At 34.7% G+C, this 20,507-nt stretch overlaps 1 long non-coding RNA gene across 6 annotated transcripts in view; it reads right to left on the bottom strand.

Moving 5' to 3' along the window:
- Positions 1 to 20,507, bottom strand: part of LOC110473747 (uncharacterized) — a 125,063-nt gene that overhangs the window by 83,106 nt on the left and 21,450 nt on the right. For 3 of the 6 annotated variants that reach the window (XR_014955130.1, XR_014955134.1, XR_014955129.1), the window contains exon 1: positions 8,677 to 17,428. This is a non-coding gene — a long non-coding RNA (uncharacterized LOC110473747). Of the gene's footprint in view, positions 1 to 8,676; positions 17,429 to 20,507 lie in introns of those variants that run through there. The other 3 variants (XR_014955132.1, XR_014955133.1, XR_014955131.1) reach the window with 3 other exon arrangements.

Consider the following 20,507-nt stretch of genomic DNA (forward strand, 5'->3'; position numbering starts at 1 on the left):
TCTTGAACCATATTGGTGCTGTTACAAGCCACTGAAATGTGTTTTCACTTTCAATTTATAGCTCCTTTTTTAGAGTGCCACTTCTCTTAGATTAGTCCTTAAAAGCAGGGGTAGATTCTGGGTGTGTCTATTTTTCTTCATACACTATTTTCTAAACTTCAAGATATCTTACAGAATAAGCTAAAGTTCCAGGAGCTAAATCAAAAAGTACTTGTGGACTTCACTTGATTAATCTCAAGTTCTCTTTAGTTTCTCTCTGGAAATAACATCAACCCAAAATATCATGTGGCTTAAATAAGGAGACAATGTTGCAACAATATTTCATACACTCATTTCAGTTTTGGAAATAGAAATGTGAATCTAGATTAGGCATTTAATATTAAGACTAAACATTTTTAACATTAAAACTGGGTTGAAAAAATCAAATGCAAAAAGGTTTTGATAAAATAAACCCAGAATAATCAAAAAAATGCCCTGAGGGTCTTTGCAACCATGCTGTGTCTTTTCATGAGATTCATGGAAGGAAGCAGCAGTAGAGTAGTAAAGCAAATTTCAAGAGGGATAAACAAAGTAAATTTTTTTTATCTATGTGGAAATTCTTGTGGAAATAAACATTCACAGCCAGTTAACAGATAAAAATAATAGAATGTCTATACAGATACATGCAAATGTCTCTTATGAAAGCAGACATTTAGAAGCAGTTAAAAACTATAAAAATATTTTTTTCAAACTTGACACCATAGTAAAGAATTTACTCATTCTCTCCCACTTCCTCTTCCGTGGCTCCAGAGAAACCAGTCATAAGAGGTCACTGGTTCCAACACAGCAAATGTTGTTAGAATACACATTCTCTTGGTAAACCTTATCTTCCACTACCCTAAAACTTTGATCAATAGTGCTTAATCTTGTAATGTTTACATCAGAGTGAAAGAAATCCCTTAATTTTTATTCAACATTCTTTATTCATCTCCTACATGCTGTACCACACAAGCATGTAGCTAAAAAGATTTTGCATCCCTTACATTCAATATAAAAATTATTCTGCTTAAACAATTTCCTATGTTCAACCTAGCACACAAATGCTGCTGAAGTCATATCAGAAGAGGCTTTTAGCAGCCTTGTCTGTAAAGGCTGATGGCACTCATGGTCTGGAATTAATGATACCAGATCCTTGAGAAAGGATCGCCTCCAACAGCCAGAGCAGAAGTTCCAGTCCCCTAAAACTCAAGCAGTCATTGCAGTAGTTACACACCAACATCCTATGACACCAGTGTTTGGAGAAAAAGGCAAACAGCTCATTTTGAAGCATATTTAGTGCTTTCACCTTCAGCATCTTCAGTGTATACCTACTTTAGTGACTATTAGGTTCTAGTTCCTTTTTTTAAAGGAAGCATCTTGCTTTTTAAAAGTTGTTATATACTCATCCCAGCCTGGGTATAGTCAGTCATTACTGTGGAAGGATGGGAAGGGCTGATGATAATAATTCTTTATTTCTAAATAGAATCAATTCCCACATTACCTACAGAAAGGCTTAAGGCTATCGTAAATCCTCCTTTTACAGATTACAGTTCCCAGTAGCAACCTCTAGAAAGATCCAACTTGCAGGTGAGGACAAGTTTAAACTTGACAAATACATGTTATCCATAACAGACAATAATAGAGATTTTTAAATTATTACTTGAACATAGTAAAATAGTAGTAGGTAAAAATGCCCACAATTAAAAAGAAAAAAAAAAAAAAAACTAAAAAAACCAACCCAGCAATTTAATATGATTTTATATTTTTAAATCCTTACCTACCAGGAACAATTCTTTTCCAAAGATGAGATTAAATCAGGTTCATAACAATAAATTAGTATTTCTGTAACTTCTGTATCAAAATTATGAATTTACAACTGTAAGTAATATTACAAGTTTGGTGCCTGGGTGGAATGATTATGGTTATCTAAAAGCACATAAACTGATCTTTAAGAAATGCGGCACTAATGGATATTTCATTTATGAACCAAGAAGTCATTTCTTGTGAGTGAAGCATGTGAACATAATGAGAGAAAAAAATCAATAGTCAGCAGAATTATTTCAAGTAACTGAGTAAGTAGCTTATATTTTTAAATGTGTAATTCATATTGAAGGCTTTAACTGAATGGCAGAGGTCAGGAGTTTTACTGTGCTTACTTATAGTATGTTGCTGGAAAGTCACTGACAGCTATTATACTGGAGTAAAGAAAAAGATACCTTTATCTGTAATTCTTACTATAATCTGTACTCAAAAGGCTTAGGTATTAAAGTACATGTATATTTGTAAAGAAATATCAGAAATCTGGTACCATTACAGAATGTTTTACAGCGTTTAAGAGAGTGTCAGCATTTACTTTATAAACCTTTTCATTCAAAGGTTTATGTCTGAGCCATAAAAATCAGTCCATTGTATAACTTCACTTATTAATTCTCACTGTAGGAGTCTGTTCCCCCACCCCACTCTTTCTCCTTTGCCAAATAGCCAGATTTTCTTTCTCTACTGAAGTTACAGATATATATTTTCTTCCAGTTACTTTCCACTATTACACAACAAGGCATTTTTGATATAATGTAACATTTTAATATAAATGTAAGATGATCTCTCAGCTATCAAAAACATAGGTTGTTATAATTGAATAAGTCAAACATATTTAATTCCCAAATCCAGAGTTTCTGTTTTAGCACACCTGATTCATTAATGAGTAAAAAGTCCCTTAGTTGTTTCTCTTTGTTGTAGATACAAACCTCCATAGCATCCTCCATATCAGTCTGCCAATACATGTAGAAAGATGAGAAACAAAACTATATTTTCATTAAACATTTCCAGAAAAAAACACATCTTCATGCTTAACTTGCCTCCTTGTGTCTCTATGATATAGATACAGGCCATAAGACTAGGCTCACATATCCCTAGCACATATTCTTTGCTGCTTCAGTAGCACCAGCATGTCTGGTAAGATTGATCCACTCCATACAGTGAAGAAATTTCATTAAATCTAATTTGAAATTCTTTAAATAGCAAGTCCTCAGTGGCAAGATGCAAGCCAGCAGAATGCATGGCTGCCAGCCACAGTTACCTTCCACCAATGTTCCTGCATATGTGTGTTACCAGTTTTGCCAAGAACTCAGGTTCACATTATCCAGAGCTCCCCAGCAGCTCTCTTTGGCTGCTCTACCCCAATCAGTGCTGAAAGGTAGACGCTGACCTGACTGTTGCTGGAAGCAGCTCTGTGTGGTAAAACAAATACCTGGCCTACAGCATATCACTCCTTGCAAAAGATCTGCAAAGGTTTCCCTTGTCAGCACCCTCCATTCTGATTTTCTAAAGGCTATTCTAAAACAAAGAGAATAGCCATGAAATTCAGAAAGAGCTGCCTGAGCTGCATTTGATTAGGCAGGGGGGAAGGGTGAGATGAAAAAACTATTCTCATATAAATAGGTCTCATCAAAGACAGCCACTCATGTGGCTCCACCTTGTGCAGCCTCTAGATGAGACAAGGTTTCTCATGTCTGCTGCTGGATGAGAGCTGCAGAGACCCTGTATGCCTGCAGCAGGACATGGATGAGCTTTACCACACGTTCATTCCCACTGCTGCATTCCAGAGTGATCTAACAGAGCACTGGTTTTTCCTCAAGGAGTGTGTTGATGTAATATAATAAAAGGGATTGTATTGCTTTGGCTGTAAAACTCTAATATAAATGCACTGGCACTCCCAGAAATAAGGCAGAAATCTGTTGTTCCTTTGTGTCTGAAGAGAAGGGAAAACACATCACAATTCCACACAATTCCTATTTTCATTCTTTCCTATTTATTTGTCTATTTATTTGCTCTCAGACATTGATTTGCCTCAGCTTTCTCCCCTGGGACATGTTGCTTTCAGCTGGCCTGTTGCAACTAGTTCTGTGTTCAAGAAAGTGATGAGTGAAAGCAGGTAAAATTAGGGTATTTAGTTGTTTATGATATGTTGACACTCTTCTCAATTAAGTCCTCTTAGGAATGAGAGATTCATATGTCTATATGTGTCTCAACATTCCTAAGTAGCTATCTGGAAATCTGGAAAACTGACATAAAATCAAATAGATTGATTGCTCTTAGTTTCTCTATCCTCTTCCTGTAGTCCATGGCAGAGTTGAAACTCCACTAAGGTATTAGATTTATATATAATATTTTTAAAAACACATATGTGGCTCAATGAATAAAAGAAATAACAAGATATTCTAAGTTCGCATTGCTTTTCACTTAGAGTGATCTACAGTATCTACAAAGCTTGGATTATTTTTACACAAGTATCACTAATTTCTAGAGTGATATCTGTAAATCAATGCACCATATTTTTTCTTAATTATGAAATGATGATAAAAAAATTCCATAAGCCACAAAATACTTTTAAGTCCTATGTGTGATCATTATTATTTAAGGAATTTAAAATTCAGTCATTCTTCTCACAGAAATATATGCACACCAAAACAAACAAAGCAAAACAAACCACAACCCACCAAAAAAACAAAATCAAATACTTATGATGTTTTTCAAGGCTTTTTCTCAGTAATTGAAGGACACCAATCCACCAGTCTTTAGAATGTGGAACAAGGGAGCACAATTTAACAAGACATCATCAAATGGCAGGGGAGGAATCCAAAGAAAGTTACTGTTTTTAGAAGTCCTTGAATGAGGCTATGTATTTTTATTTCAATACTTAAGAAGTCACAAGCTATAGATGAAATGTTACATTCTTTCTAAAATCACAAGAAACCTAAGCCTTGGTCTTTCAGCAAATAAATATGTACAGTGCTTATATCACAACTGGGAAAAAGGAAAATCAAAATTGAAGCTGTTGCTAAATTTCCAAATTAACATGATGAATAATGATATTCTGGGATGAAGTGTGAGCAAAATTATTTACTATTAATGTTCTTATGAAATTATAAGCTCAAGGATAGTTTTACCTACAGACAAACTACATCCACTCTCTAGAAAAGCCAGGCTTGGAACCAGTATTTCTGTATAATTTATTAATGGCAGCTACTTTTTTTAAAAAAATGCTGTCTTTACTCTAGAAAAACAAGGATGTGTTAATCATACAGTCAAAGAACACATCAGCTGGCTGAAATACAAGAAAGCTTACAAAACAACTTTTTCATTTTTTAAAATATTTTCCTAATTGCAGAGATGAGTAAAGCAACAAAGGAACCCAATTTCAGAGCTAAAATTTTCCTGCTCTAATATCAATAGATGTTTTTCTTTTAGCAAGTCAACAGCCAAAAGAGGCTGGTTCTGTTCTGAGCCATCTGCTTTATTGTATTTAAAATTACACATAATGATTATATGAATTTGAACATTTAACATTTCTGGCTACTCTGAGAGAAAAATGCAATTTCATAGCCCAACTTTTCATCTGTAGTTTGGCTTATGCACTGACAAGGGAGAAAACAGTTGCTCTGCAGCAGTTGTTTAGGTCCCCAGCCATAAAGTGAGTCAAGATTTTGCAGAGTGATATAGAAGAGTTTCAGGATTGCTTCAGCCTACACTAAACTACCAATAACAGCAAATGAAAGAAGCCACAAATTAGATATTTCTACCTTCTTTGCCAGGGAAATTATTCAGGACCAGTGCTCAATTCAATGAGATAAAATAAATTCATGGCAACCATCATTAGGGACTTGGTGTACACAAGACTGTGACTTTCAAATATTTATTTCTTCAGAGAAATCATTGCTTTGAAATCTAGCCAAGTCCAAAGGTCTGAAAACACTATCAGGCCTTATATATGAGTCTTCCTTGTCTTCATTTTCTGGATTACTATTTTTCTTTGTTACTTTTTCATCTTCTCCACTCTAAATATCACCAAAAGTAAAAAGTCAAAGTAGCTCAATAGAGGACATGGTCAAAAATTGTATTCTAATGCATTGGCAGGAATAATGCAAGTGAAATAATTTCTAGCCATTTTATTCTTCACCTTCAATTAAAGCAACACTAGAAATACAGTAAATAATAAAAAAAAAATTAATTGAAACATCTCTGCAAACCTCTTTGATTTTAAATTTTATTTTGATTAGTGTAGTTATATCAATAATTAGTTAGTGCCCTAATATTTCTTTGGGTCTCACCAATCCTATTCTTACTTTTAATTCCATTATGAGTTTGATAAGGTGCTACTGCAAATTAATAAACTTGTTGTTAATAAATGAAGTGAATCACAGCACAAAGGGTTTCACTGTCTGGATATACTGGTAGTTAGTAACTTATTAAATCACTGGTTTAACAAATTTTGCTGTTGAGTCAAGAGCGGGTAGAAGACACTTAGGGCCCTAATAAAAACATGTTAAGACACATAGGTTATGTCTAAATTCTTGCTGAGAATTGGAGGAAGGTTGGTTACAAGAGTTGATGCAGTGAACTGCTTCTTGAGAAAGCATCTTTCCATACATACATGCTACATATCACTCCCATATTTCTCACATTTCCATGACTACATTTAAATTTCCTGTTAAAGATTTCCTTGTCTTTGTATGACTAGTGTATTTTCAAGTGAGGATATTTTTTCTGCTGCAAGGAGGTTACAGAGTAACAGAAGTTATTTTTGTTAGGATTTTGAGACACAATGCAGTTTATTTATGGATTAGGAATCAGAATAAAAATGTTGAAGTAGGGGCTTTTTTCCTGCTTCTATGAGGCAAAAGAACTACATTATGAGCTTTTCTCATAAAATATGTCTTGATAGAGTGTTTCAGATATTATATGCATTATAAAATACTATTACATTACAGGAGTGGAACTACGGTATTGTGTGACAAAAGGGAAGATAATGACTAGAGAAAATATTTCCAGTGCCCATTTTAAAGTGCTTAAGCACTGTTTTGGAAAAATGTTACAGTCTTTATCCGGATATGCTGCATGGTCTGAATGTGCAAAGGAGTTATAAAACTTCTCTGGATAAGCAGCTGAGGGGATCCCTTAATGACCAATTGATGGCAGAGATGTCACTACAACATCCGCTTTGTGGCAATGACATTTTTGTGAAGACTTGATGGCAGAGACATGCCAGAGTGCCACTTTGCTCTAGCTGTTCCAGCCTGTGCAATGATACTTTGGATGCACTTAGAGACTGACAATATTATGATGGGATTAAGATAAGGCTAATTGAAGTTTGGCATGAAACCTTTGCCCCTAGTGCATAAAGTCCAAATATGTTGAAGCAGTTTCTGAATTTATTTTGACTTTGAAATAGAATCACAGTAGAACTGAGTCAAAATTCTAAGCTCTTCTCATTACTCTTACTAAAATAATATTACTTAAACTTTGTGCTTAAAATGTCTTCTTAAAAGTATCTACCACACATAGGGAATAATTAGAACAGTGATAAAAACGTACTCTAAATGCAGGAACAAAGAGGATGTTTCCTCATTTTTGTAATCTGCTAATATATCATAACATTCAACAGTCTCTGTGATGTTACTATTTCATAACTCATTTAAAAGAAGAAGTAAAGAGTAACTTGAAAATGTTGCTTAGAAAAATGAATTGTACTTTTCTCACAGGCATCTTGTCATTGTTTTAACAGTTTGTAATCTCCTACTGCATATTTTCACATTTAATGCACAATTATTATGTACAAGCAGTGTGAGTTTGTTAACTTTATGAAAATGATAGTTACTATGCAAGAGTTTCTTCCTATCCCTCAGGACTGAAATGAAAGTGAGATATTGCATCTCTAAAGGCTTCCCTTTAGCAAATTTCATAAGTAAATACTGTAACCAAATGTTTGTTAAATAGGCACTAATGAATACTGAATCATATCTTATCTAATTTGAAGAAAATCATAGCAAAACATCCAAGAAAGGATGATCCAGCTCCTTAATTTCCAGTGTTAGTCTAGACGACCTTTATGTAGTAATGAATTTGTTCAGAATGTTTTTGACTTTGTCTGTGACTATAGACTTGGTGACACTAGAAGACTTCATGTTGTTCTTATGATTAATATTTTTTTTTTTTAATCAAAGTAGCATGTTCTGGAAAGTTTCTGACTGGAAAATTTTCAAAGTTTCTAAAGTTTTCTGAGAGGAAAACTGTTTCTGAATAAGAAACATTTCTGCTTCCACAACACATATTTTGACACAAATCTTTCATGAAAACAATTCATTATTTTCATCATTGAGCAAAAACAAATGTGAGCCATTATAAAAAATTAGTCACCCTTTCCAGTGAATGGCCGTGTGATGACTGAGCATGTTATTAAAAATAAAACCTCTTTGAACAGTTGTCAATAAAATCATTGCTGGTATCAGGAAATAAAGTTTCATGTAACATGACAGTTTATATTTTTAAAAATATATTTTACAGTTCCAGTTAAAATAAGTCACTGCTTTCAGAGGAAACTTGTATTACTTGCATTAATCAAATCTGGCTTCAAACTTTCAAAACTTCTTTTACCTATTATTTCATTTCCTTTAACTTTTGTTCAGCTATTGTAGCACAGGAATTTATTTGATGAGGTGATATGAATCTTGAAAGCCAGGACTAGTACCTCTCAGAGATGGTGTCAGAGAAAAAGCCATTTCGCTGAGTTTTTGGAAACTGTCTGGGTGACTTAAGGAATGAGAAGAAACAGAAAATTTCTGACTGCTAGTTAAATTAGCAATTTCAAGTAGGTGTACTAACCTTTTTCTCTTATGAGGAATGTCTTCTGGCCACATAACTGAGCAGCATGAACAAGACATGCAGGAACATTTTTCTAGCAGACTTAAGAGCCTCTTCCAGTCTCCTGCCACACTGAAGCAAGCACCATCCATATCTCCTAGCCTACATCCTCCTGTGCCAGAACAGAAACAAGTGTAAGAGTTTAATGAGCATACCCCAGCTAGGTTTGCAGTCCAGGTAAACAGTGAATGTGGATTTCTGAGTAATCCTCAGATGTCCAGAAATCTATAAAAACCTTTTATTGGTTCCATTTTTTTCTCATGCTTTTGCCTTACTCTTACTGTAACAGCATCACAAATACTAATTACTTACTTCGGTAGGCATTTATAAACTCATTAGTCATCACAATACAACTACACTCAATGATGCAGTGGATGAGAGCAAGGAAAAAACACAGCTCAAAAAGCAAGACATCCAGATAAACTGAATGTCCACCATTAAGATCAACAGAGAATTTCCTTTTTTACTGACACCACAGCTGTACAGTTTCTTTCAGTTCCATTACCATATAATTTAAAAGCTATGGTTTACACAACTGTCTCTGGCAGACTTCAGGCATCAAGGGATGGCTAAGAAGCTTCTTCCACACCAACATCTTTAGTACTGTGGGCACTCCTGCACCTCAAGAAAAACATAATGGAGCTAAGAAGGTATGGAGAAGGAGTAATAACTTTAACAGAGATAGATGAGAAAGACTGGTTTTGTTGATGCAAAGAGAGAAGAATGATGGGGTGTTTGAAGGTCTGTAAAATCACAAGGATGAGTGAACTCAGAGCTATTTATTGAATAAGCCCAAAGAGAAACAGCTAGCTCTTAATGAGTTTATCATATCAGGTACAAGTTTTTAAAAGAAAATATTTTTGTACAGTAGCAAGTGAACTTCTGAAATTTGTTGCCTCAGGAGTCGCTCGGAGGCAGCAGATTAAAAAACTCAGAAAAATTTAATAACAATAAGCCATAAAAAGGTACCAAAATGAATAATCAAAAAGGCACCTTCTAATATTTTAAATCTAATAATTGTGGATTGATAATTTCTCTGATTTCAAGAACTTACAAGTTCTTACAATTTCAATTCTGTTCTTACAATTTTTAATACTGTTTTCAAGAGTTGGTTGGATAAAGCCCTGAGTAACCTGCTCTCACCTCACAGCTGATAGTGCTTTGAGTAGGAAATTGCATGAGGATGTCTCCTGAGATCCTTTCCAGCCTGAAATATCTTATGATCTAACTTGTGAGCTGAATAATTTAAGAATTCAGGAAAAATAAGATCATTATTGTTCTAGTGTGAGTATTCTCCTCAGCAGAAAACCTTCATCAGAGGGAAAAGCACAGCTGTATTGAAAGGCAGAGAATTAAAATTAAAATTCTTAGCACACATTAAAGTTAATGTAGCATATTTTGAAACTGCTTAAAGTCCATTCCTGGTCACTGTAATAGTTAAAATGGGTAGAGGATAAGTTTTAACTTGGTGGGATTTCAGGAGCCTAGCTAGAGGGCAAATCTCAGTCCATGGAAATGTTCCCTTTTTCATTTGGAAGGAAAGCAGTTGAGCTTTCTTGCTTAACAATAACCTCATTAGTAAAACTTGCAGTGAGAAACTTGCTTGTGCACTGATCCAAGGGTAATGCAAATGGGGAAACCAGGCTGTCCATGAAATGAAATGCTTTCACATCTTGTAGAAACAGGATTCATAAAAGTCTGTCACTGTTTCCCAGAGAAGGGACCTTTCTGCTTTGCCTCTTATTGGCTTCTTTTTCTCCATTCTCATAATGTTATTAAACAGTAAAGTTAAAATAGATAAATCATCTGTGTTTCTGCTTCTTAGTCTAGATTTTTCTTGTCTGGGGGCTTCCTGAGCTCACAGTAGGAATTCACAAAATCTGAAAGTGGTTCTTGAAAAACACATAACTGCTTCCCCTTCTTGCCAAGCCCATCCATGAATCCTCACACATGCATTTAGCTGCTGCTATTGCCACATTCAGTTTAGAAAATGGCATCCCACACCCACCTTACAGTAAAAGACAAAAATTACATGCATATATATCAGCATAAATTAGGTTTTACTGAATTTAGTAGTAACAGTGTCTGTCAATACTCATATTGCTGCAAACGACTCGGTAGTACAATTCAGTATGTGTCCTGTGAGGAATGAAGGGGGAAAGATTTGATTTTCCCCTTCCCTGCTTAAGTCTTTTTAAAAAGCAAGAATGCCTCCTAATGCTGTGCAGCAGCCCACAGTTTACTCCACAGCCCTAAGAAATTTCATATTATTCAGCTACTTTCTAAAAAGCTCAAATATGAGTCGGGTTCAAAGCGATACTGGGTGATAGAGAGAAAACTAACAGATTCTATCACATCCAGAGTATAATATCCCAAATTATCTTCAGTTTTGAATACCAGCATCTGCCCTTGCCATGTCAATTGTTCACTCTAAGAGGCTCATGACTGAAACATTTATATCAGCCATTTTATTTCCCCTGGGAGTGAGTTACAAGCTGGTGGTGAAAACTGGTGTCTTTCCATTGATTTTAATGGAGCTATTCCAGCTGGCACCATTTAAAAATTTTATGCCTTATCTCAGATTCCACACTTCATATGACTTAGTTCATTATGAAAGCAAAACCTGGGAAGAAGCAATGTCTCTCTGCTCCACTGTCGCATTACCAACACTTACAGAAGATTTGATTTTTAGAATTTAGTACTTCAAAAAGAAAAAAAAGTTAAAATAATAATATCAAAAAGAAAAAGAAATGTATTTTCCAAGTTCACTTATACAATAAAACATGAGAGAGGAGTGAAGAAATTAATTGAAAGAACCTGTATAACAGCCCAAAAATTTACACTTCATTTTTAGGTAACAGCCAAGTTTGTAGGTTAAGTGTGAAATGGAAGAGAAATTTGGACATTTTTCAGGCATTTTGACAATTTTCTATGATGTTTTCTTCTGATTATGACTATTAATGTAGGATTTGTTATTAGGGAAAGCCTTTATATCTGAGATTTTAGATCCAAATCTAAGAGAGATTGAAATTCCACAGCACTGAAATATCTAATTTTTCTTGTTTGTTCATTTTAATGAGGTATATATCTCTGACTTAATTTCCTATAATTCAACTTAAAAAGTATAGGGAGAAAGAGTCTGAAAACCCACAAAAATGACAGCACATAGCTGGAAGCCAGCTTCATATAATGTTTGTAAAGTAAGTGGATTAGACAGTGGAAAAGGTATTCTGCAGCCTAGAACACAGGCTACACTGAGGGATAAATTTTTGTTTATGTTCTAACTACTTGAAGCAAAATTAATGAACAGGCTTGGAGTCTGCACTCCTGTCTAAGGCCATACCCTCTAAATACAGCAAACACCCCTCTTTAAGGATGCAGTTATGTTCACATTCACTCCACATCCTTTCTTTCCTTATAGCTTTCCTTCACCCATTCCTCTTTTTCCTCTTCCCCTTCCACACACACTCAGGAACTCAGAGTACAAAGCACTGCTCCTATAAGGCTACTTCCACCAAGTTAATCAGAAGTACATCTCTTACACAGATGGTGTGAAACTCTTCAGTGTCCCACCCAAATCAAACACCCCTCACTGCACAAATTATGCCTCAGCATCTGACCAAAGAATGGAGCCCTTAATAAAAAAGATCAAAAGCCTTTAAAATGAAAACACAGCAGAGGAGGAAGGCTGAAGTGATGAAGGATACTGCCTATGCTTAACAATTCTGCAACAAAATGTAACTTTCTGATTAAACCCCCCAATGTTCCCTGAAGCCAGAGAATATATAACACAACAAAGCAAAAAACTCTGATAAAAGGGAAAACTCCTTTTTCCCTCAAATCATAGAATGGGTTGTGTTGGAAATGACCATGAATATCCTCTAGTAGTAAACCCCCTGCCATGAGAGGACTAGAGACTGTCACACCAACCTGCTGCGTGCAGGTTAAACCTCTAAAGGGTCTAAAAGTGACTGCAGTCGGAGGCTTTCCTGGCATCTGTCCTCGCCAGCTCCCAGGGTAGCTCTGATGCCTTGAGAGGCATGGCTTTTTCAGTGGAAAGCAGCACAAGCCCTTACCCCAGCCACCATCCAAGTATTTCTCCCCACACCAAATCACTTATCAAAGAAGAGGATATTACTTTCTGAGCCAGAAAACTTTGAAGACAGCAGTAATAGAATTCAACAATGATACAAAGGAAGAGAATAAAAAGAGTGATCATATCTCCTTTCAATTTCTGTGTGGTACTTGTGTACAGAGATGTGACTTCCAAACTTACTGACAATGAAGAGAGAGAAAAGGAGGAAATAAAAAACATCAATCGCTCAATGTGCCATCACAGTCAAGAAATTACCACATATCCATCTAACATGTCACCTCCTCCAGAATATTATGTGCAGCATTGATCACAGGGCTTCAAAGGAAGTGTCAAACAGGCAGAGGTTCAGAAAAGGAAGCTCAAATCTCTGAAAAAAAATTCTAGAGAAATTAACAAAGGGGTGGAAAAATGCTCAGTAAGGTTGGAATCATTTTACTTAAAAAGGTGATACAAAAATTTTATTCTTTGTTTTAATGTAAGGACATCAGAATAAAAAAACACATGTACTGATAGTCTGGAAATGGTTGGGAGCTTCTCATCTCCATTTCTTGTAATAAACAGGTATGAAATAATTCAATTAAAGAATGCTAAATACATAATAATTACCTTTTCTTCCACATAGCAGAATAGAATTCACTGTTCCTTGAAGCTACTGAGGCCAGAATCTTAGAGATCTAAAAATAACATATCTCTAATCAACATTCAGAATTCTTAAAAGTGTAATCAATCTTTGTTTTGGAATATATACAAAACTGCAGTAGTAAGGCTAAGAGACTTCTATCCTGCAGGAGTTTAAGACCTAGAGAAATGGAAAGGAAAATACAAAATTTTTTTCTAAATTAAACAACCAAGAATTTTTTTTTCTGTTGCTACAGATACAATAAACAATATCCTTCCTTAAGGTCAGAATAAAAATACTGAGCAAGTTAGTCCTCTGGACCACTCACTCCAAACCCTCAACTCCTAAAATAAAGGAGATTAAATTTATCTAGAATAGATAAGTGATGTTACATTTTCTGACATAAATAGATCAATAGCAACTGTATCTTTCAAGTAATCCTGCTACAAAAATATACAGGTAATAAAGTCTATGTTCTCTTGCTTACATGATACTTCACTTTTTTATTAAGCAATACTTTTTATGTTATTTCATTCTAGCATCTTCAGGTACAATTGTTTTGGGATTATTTCTTTTTTCTGTATTGAGTTCACCTGTGCATCATATACTTTGTCTTTACTTTGGCTCTGTTTTTATCAAAACTTTATCCTAAAAAGAGGTTAGGTATATGATTAGTAAGTTATAATTCATTGTGTATGCCTTATTGTACATACTTATCTATACCTTGCAGATACTGGCCTTTTTATTGTTTTAATGGCAGCATAGTTACTGAATAAAAAACAAATAAATGTCTTTTTGCAAGTTAAGGAAACATTTATGATTTCACTTTCAAAAGTTATATCCAAATAAATATGAAGAATAGAAGAATAAAGTATCATGAATTCCACAGTTATTGGCTGATATTACAGTATGCCCGTGATAAACAAGGTTAACCGGACAGCTGAAATCAATATTTTTGTACTCTTCAAAATCATGTGTTTTTATACACTGATTCATTTTAATGTAATGTAAATTAAAAGTCTTATTTTCTCATTTGCTAATACATCATTAAAGCATTTTTCACATAGCCATTATAGCCCTTGTCGCTGTGGGACACGTGAAAGCACAACGCAGACCACCTGCTGCTTGCAAGGTAAAAAAGGGATGTTTATTATCTGACTCTGTCTTTTATATCTTCCCAAGGGTGACATTGGATTGGAGAGTGAATGGGCCACCTCTCCAAAGACATTGGACAAACCACCAGTACATCAAGTGCTCTCCACCCCCATAAAAGAATGTAAACAATACGTTGTTTACAGAAATTTTGTGGGAAAGTTCTCCAAAGGAATGTAAACTCAGAAGGCTTTAGGAAGTCTTAAGAATCAGGGTGACAGCCCTTTATTTCCTTTTCCATTAAATCATTCATTCTTTATCTGGGTCCAGTGGAGGGCAGCAAGGATGACTGGAGGACAGGAGCATCTCTCTTATCAGGGAAGGCTGAGGAGGGAGCTGTGCCTGTTCAGCCTCAAGAGGAGACAGCTCAGGGGGGACCTCGTTGGTGCCTGAAGAGAGGCTGACAGGAGGATGGAACAGGTTCTGCTCGGTGGTGCTGAGCAATAGGACAAGAGGCAATGGGCAGGAACTGATGCACAGAAAGTTCCACCTGAACATGAGGAAGAACTTCTCTACTGTGTGGGTGAGTGAGCACTGGAACAGATTGTCCAGAGATGTGGTGGAGCCTCCCTCACTGGAGATATTCAAGAACCAGCTGGATGCAGTGCTGTGCCTTGTGCTCTGGGATACCCTGCTTGAGCAGGGAGGCTGGACCAGACTCACCCACTGTGTCCTTTCCAACCTTCCCATTCTGTAATATATCTGGTTTTCAAAAGTTTATTTTCTTTAGGTTTGTGCATTTTGCTTACACATGTCCAAATTGGTTTTGCTACAAAAAAAAAAAAATAAAATAAAAAATAAAAAAGCCCCATTGCACCAAATTTCTTGACATTTTTTGTCATTATCATTATTATTATTTCTGAAGTACAGCTCATTTCTTAAATGGAAGAAGAAAATATCAGTTGTTGGTGAGAGTTTTATATATCCTGCAAAGTCTTATAAAATTAAGTAATTGGTTTTCTAAAAAAAAAAAAAACCAGAAGAAAATAGAGTAGTAAACATTGTTATGAATCTTTTCTCTTTATAGATCCTATTTTAAATCAGCTAAAATGAGGCCATCTTCCAGTGCAGCTGTTATTACACATAATCAAAACCTTACGTTAGCATTTAAGTGGGTACAGTTTTGACTTTATTTCATGCTAAATTTTTGAATGCTTCATAAAGTGGCCTCAATGCCTTATTTCCTTAATGAAATATCATAAAGCTTTGATATAAATAAATAAATAAATAAATAAATAAATAAATGTAGATCATCTAATTGCCTATTTTAATTTTCTTTTTTAAGCAGTCAAAGCAATCTCAAAAACTTGAGTGGAGATTATAAAGACAGAGGTGTTTTTCCCATTTTTTCACTGTTAACTTACAAGATTAAAAAAAAAAGGGAAACCAAGAATATTTCATAAATGTTATTCTATTTTAATGTTAATTTTTACAAATAAATATTTTAAGGAATAATTTTGAAAATATTTACATGATCTATGCTAGTCTAAAAATTAGACTGAATTCAGATATATTTGTTTACCAATATTTTTAAGTGTTTTTACACAGATACATAACAAATCTGCATTGTATTCACTGAATTTATCCAGAATCCCACCCTGCATTTTCTTTGGATAAGCATATAAGTTTCAAATGCTTTGGTCACACTCTCATGATGAGAGTTATAAAATAATGAAAGCATGAGAGCATCTATTGTCTCACAATAGCTGCAAATGAGCTTAGATTGGACTACTGAAAAGATCTTCATCTCACTCTAATCAGTTACAAAATTTTCAGTGCAGTGGTGAAACCATAGTCTTCAACAGTGCAACATATACATTACACACAGTGGCATAACATGCAATTTGCATAAATTTGGCTTGTTAAATTCTTTTCATATTACATTGAAAATTATTTCAAAGATATCTTTCTAAAGATCTCTATCTCTACATGTTAAATCAGATTTCTGCCTTTGAGCAGCAGTCTTCATTGGCTGACTTCCTTGAGACCTTATTTTCCACCCACATTGCTACTTGAATAACCCATTTAAAATATATCCTGAACATAAGCAGCTCAGGTTTCTGAAACTGTAAAAGAAATATGCTCAGTACAAGAATGGAAATTAATCACGCCTACTTATCTTCTACTTACATTCTAAAACTCACATTTTCTGACAAATTATAACTCAAAAATTTAGGTACACAAAAATAAACAGGCATCAGGATGCTCCCACACTAGCAGGATTTCAGTTCAGAATACTCAGAATAGTGAGGTGATAAACTAAACCACATTTTACTGTGCACTTGAGCCAGATTATGAACATCCAAATGTATTAGTTATTACATCACAGGTGTAAGAGAAGATTTTTTTTTTTTTTAATGTGGGACTATGGCAGAGTTCCTACCTTGTTCAGCACCACAGCACCCCACACCACACTCAGAGAGACCAAGATCCCTCTGAGCAAGTTTGGCAAGGGCTTCTCAACCTCTGCAGAGAGAAAGCATTTCTGTGACCACAGGAGGTTCAAAGGGCTTTCAAATTTCACACATTTTCTGATCATTCCTGCTACAGATAGAGAAAAAGCTGTAGATATCACAGAGAAATAGATACTGTGGGAGAGAAAAACCAGAGTTTTAGCCTGCCAAAAGTCCAAGGTTTGATATGATTGCTCTCTGCAGACATATCAAGAGGCACTGTATCAAAAAGAGAAAAATGTCCTTTCAAATCAAGGATAATGTGACACAAGAAAAAAAATTGCCATAAATGGGGCATGAAGAACAGAAATCCTTCTGGAAATTCAAAGCTAGTGCCTTGTTACCAAAATACTGGGAACCCAAATCATCAAATTGTTTTTAATTTTAAAAGGGAGGGGAGGGGAGGGGAGGGGAGGGGAGGGGAGGGGAGGGGAGGGGAGGGGAGGGGAGGGGAGGGGAGGGGAGGGGAGGGGAGGGGAGGGGAGGGGAGGGGAGGGGAGGGGAGGGGAGGGGAGGGGAGGGGAGGAGAGGGGAGGGGAGGGGAGGAGAGGGGAGGGGAGGGGAGGGAGGCTTAGCTAACCAGGATATCAGAATATAAATATGAGCATCTGATATTTCATTGTTTACCCCAGAAACTACAATTATTAAAGTTGCTGATTCAGGCAAATTTGCAGCCAAGTTGATCCAGCTTGCTAAAGACACCACTGCTGCAATTCATCTGTCAGTGTCCCTATTCTGATGTGTATCATCTTCATCTTTTTAAGGAGCATGCCAAGTAATATAAAAGGCTAGCCCTCCTTTACCATATAGTTTACAAAAAAAAAAGCCTATGAAGGCAAAAAGAAGTAGCAGTAGGTCACTTTGTTCTTATGAGAAGAAAACTATAGATGTCACTATCTTTGATGGTAATACAATGCAGGAAGATTTGGGGTCTTGAGGACTTTAATTTATAAAGCTACAAAAGGTTTTTATAGTGAGCTTTTTTGGTAAGTGTTTCACTCCAAGCTTTGTCTTCTAATGTGATCTTTGAAACCATTTTTTAAAAATAAATACAAGATAAGATGTTTTATAAATAGTTAATATAGATAAGGCAAGTTTTATATAATTACTGTAGACTAATAGTGTAAATTATACATGTTGCTCTCTAGTGGGTATTTTTTTTAATAAAATCTCAATGTCTTTATGAAAGCACAAAGATGAACTTTTGGATGCACTAGAAGGATATAAGTTTTGCAGAAATACAGCAGTCCTTCAGACAGTATTCTAAAATACAAATCTATTTTTTTGGAAATTAGGTTTCTTTTCTGTAAAGCATGCAGTACACAGATTTTGGGGTCAATCATTCTTAATCTTCATTGAAGAAATTAGACAATCAAATTTATTGGATTATCAAATTGATGATCAAAATTAATTAAATGAGAGAGAAATTTTTGCAATGCATGTAAAATTGAGGTCAGAAAGGAAACATGTTTGAAATTATCTATAAAATGAATGTATGGACATATATCAGGTATTATTAGAGACAGTCAGTTTATTGATTGTATTAATCATATCCAGAGGACAATTCCTAAATAAGTAATTAAACAAGAACAAGACTGGAGATAGAGCCTTCCACTCTGTCCTTCCACTCCTTGTCTCAGTACTCACTATCTTATGGGGCTTTTCCCATGAGACAATCCTTGCCTTTGGCACCTCTCAAATTGCCATTTTAGAAATCACTGCATGTAGTCATAATGACACAAAGATGTGAAAGCAAACAAATTTATCATTAAAAAGGGAAATCCTACAAAGGAAAAATAATGGAAACATCTTGTTTCAATAGCTAATGCCTTTAAAGACACCTAATCCCAAGGCGTAATTACACAGACATAAATTATGTAAATTTAGGACAGGCAAATAGCGGCAGAGATTTTTTATAATTTTATAACTATTGAGAAAGGTCTTCTGAAAATTGTTTTTCATATCCCTGGACCAAATCTAGAAACTGACATGTTGGTAACATATATCAAAATATCTGAAAAAAAATAGACATTATAATTGTTACTCAAATTGTATAATATTCATGCAAATTTATAATCTAGGTTTGAAACTGGCATTCATTTTTATGGATATAACTAGTGACTTTATTTTATTTATAATATTTACTGACAAGTTGGAACATTAAAAGCACTTGATGTCACTCTTTTTTATTATTATTATTCTCTAGGTTGTACAGTATAAAAAGAAAAATTCTACTTTTCCAGCAAATTTTAGATTAATGACAGCACCTCTTTAACACACATTTGTACAGGTGACATATATTGCATAGAAAATTAAATATGCCATTTGAAACTATTAAATTTTTAGAATTACTGTTTTTACTGTTGAGACATCTTCTACCCTACCACCAAACCTGATCTTTATGGTTTCTTTAGCTTGATTTGGGGGAATGCTGGTTGAATTCACTATGTCTGATATAAGACACTTGTCATCAGAAATTATCTCAATTGCTCCTTTAAGGTACATTAAAAAGTGTGATTTTGAGGGTTTTGAACTCAGTAGTGAATAGATCTGAATAGGGAATGGGTAAAGGAGTGTCATTTATACCCTTTTAAGAGGAAAAAAATCATAAAATTAAAAAAAAAAAATCCATAAAGTATTGGCATTTTCTAAATTGATGAAGAAATATGTACTTCACTTGCAAAGAAGCAAAAGCAAATTAGCTTCACATTCTCAACAGGATCAGTGAGTGATCAGTTACTGATCAACTAGCAATAATCATCTCAAACTTATATTTATGAAGTGGATAATGGAATTGGATCTCAGTATCCTATTTTGGATTCTTGGCTTGAAGATTTTTAAAAAATGTAACTTGCTAAGAAATGTACATTTTTGTGCTGAGGGAGCTAAGTATCATTATGACTTAACCACCAGAACTTATGTAATAATTTTCAGTCTTTAAAGCCATGTTGGCAACAGTTTCAAATAATTTGTAATAGTTGTAGGTACAGCATTAGAAAAAAAACTGTTGAGAGATGCCACAAGAAAAATATTAAGATGGTAAAACCCATTAATATTACCTAATTTCAAAACCAAGTATTCAATTCAAAGAATATATTCAAATTATAGAAATCTATAAAAAAGACCAATGCAAAGCACCTGGAAATTACATAGCAATTTTTTTTTTTTTTGCTGACAAAAGTCATGCACCTCTCTTGATGCTAAATTTTACACATGGGGAGAAAAATAATGACATTTATCTAAAAATACATTTTTCAAGCTTGAAAACTAAGTCAAGTATCTCTCCCAGATGATAACTGGAACAGAAGAAAAAAATAAACAAGTAATTTTTTTTCATTGCTTACAAATTCTATTTCTTAATGAGTCTTTAGGTGTATTTTGGAAGACAACAAGCTTTTAGAAGGACTGGCATAAATAATAAAGTCAAAGTGATACCTGCCATCAGTAGCCCCAAATGCATGTCTGATTTTTC

The sequence above is a fragment of the Lonchura striata genome, chromosome 4 (genome assembly GCF_050655825.1).
Source record: "Lonchura striata isolate lonStrDom1 chromosome 4, ASM5065582v1, whole genome shotgun sequence".
NCBI classification, from domain to species: Eukaryota; Metazoa; Chordata; class Aves; order Passeriformes; family Estrildidae; genus Lonchura; species Lonchura striata.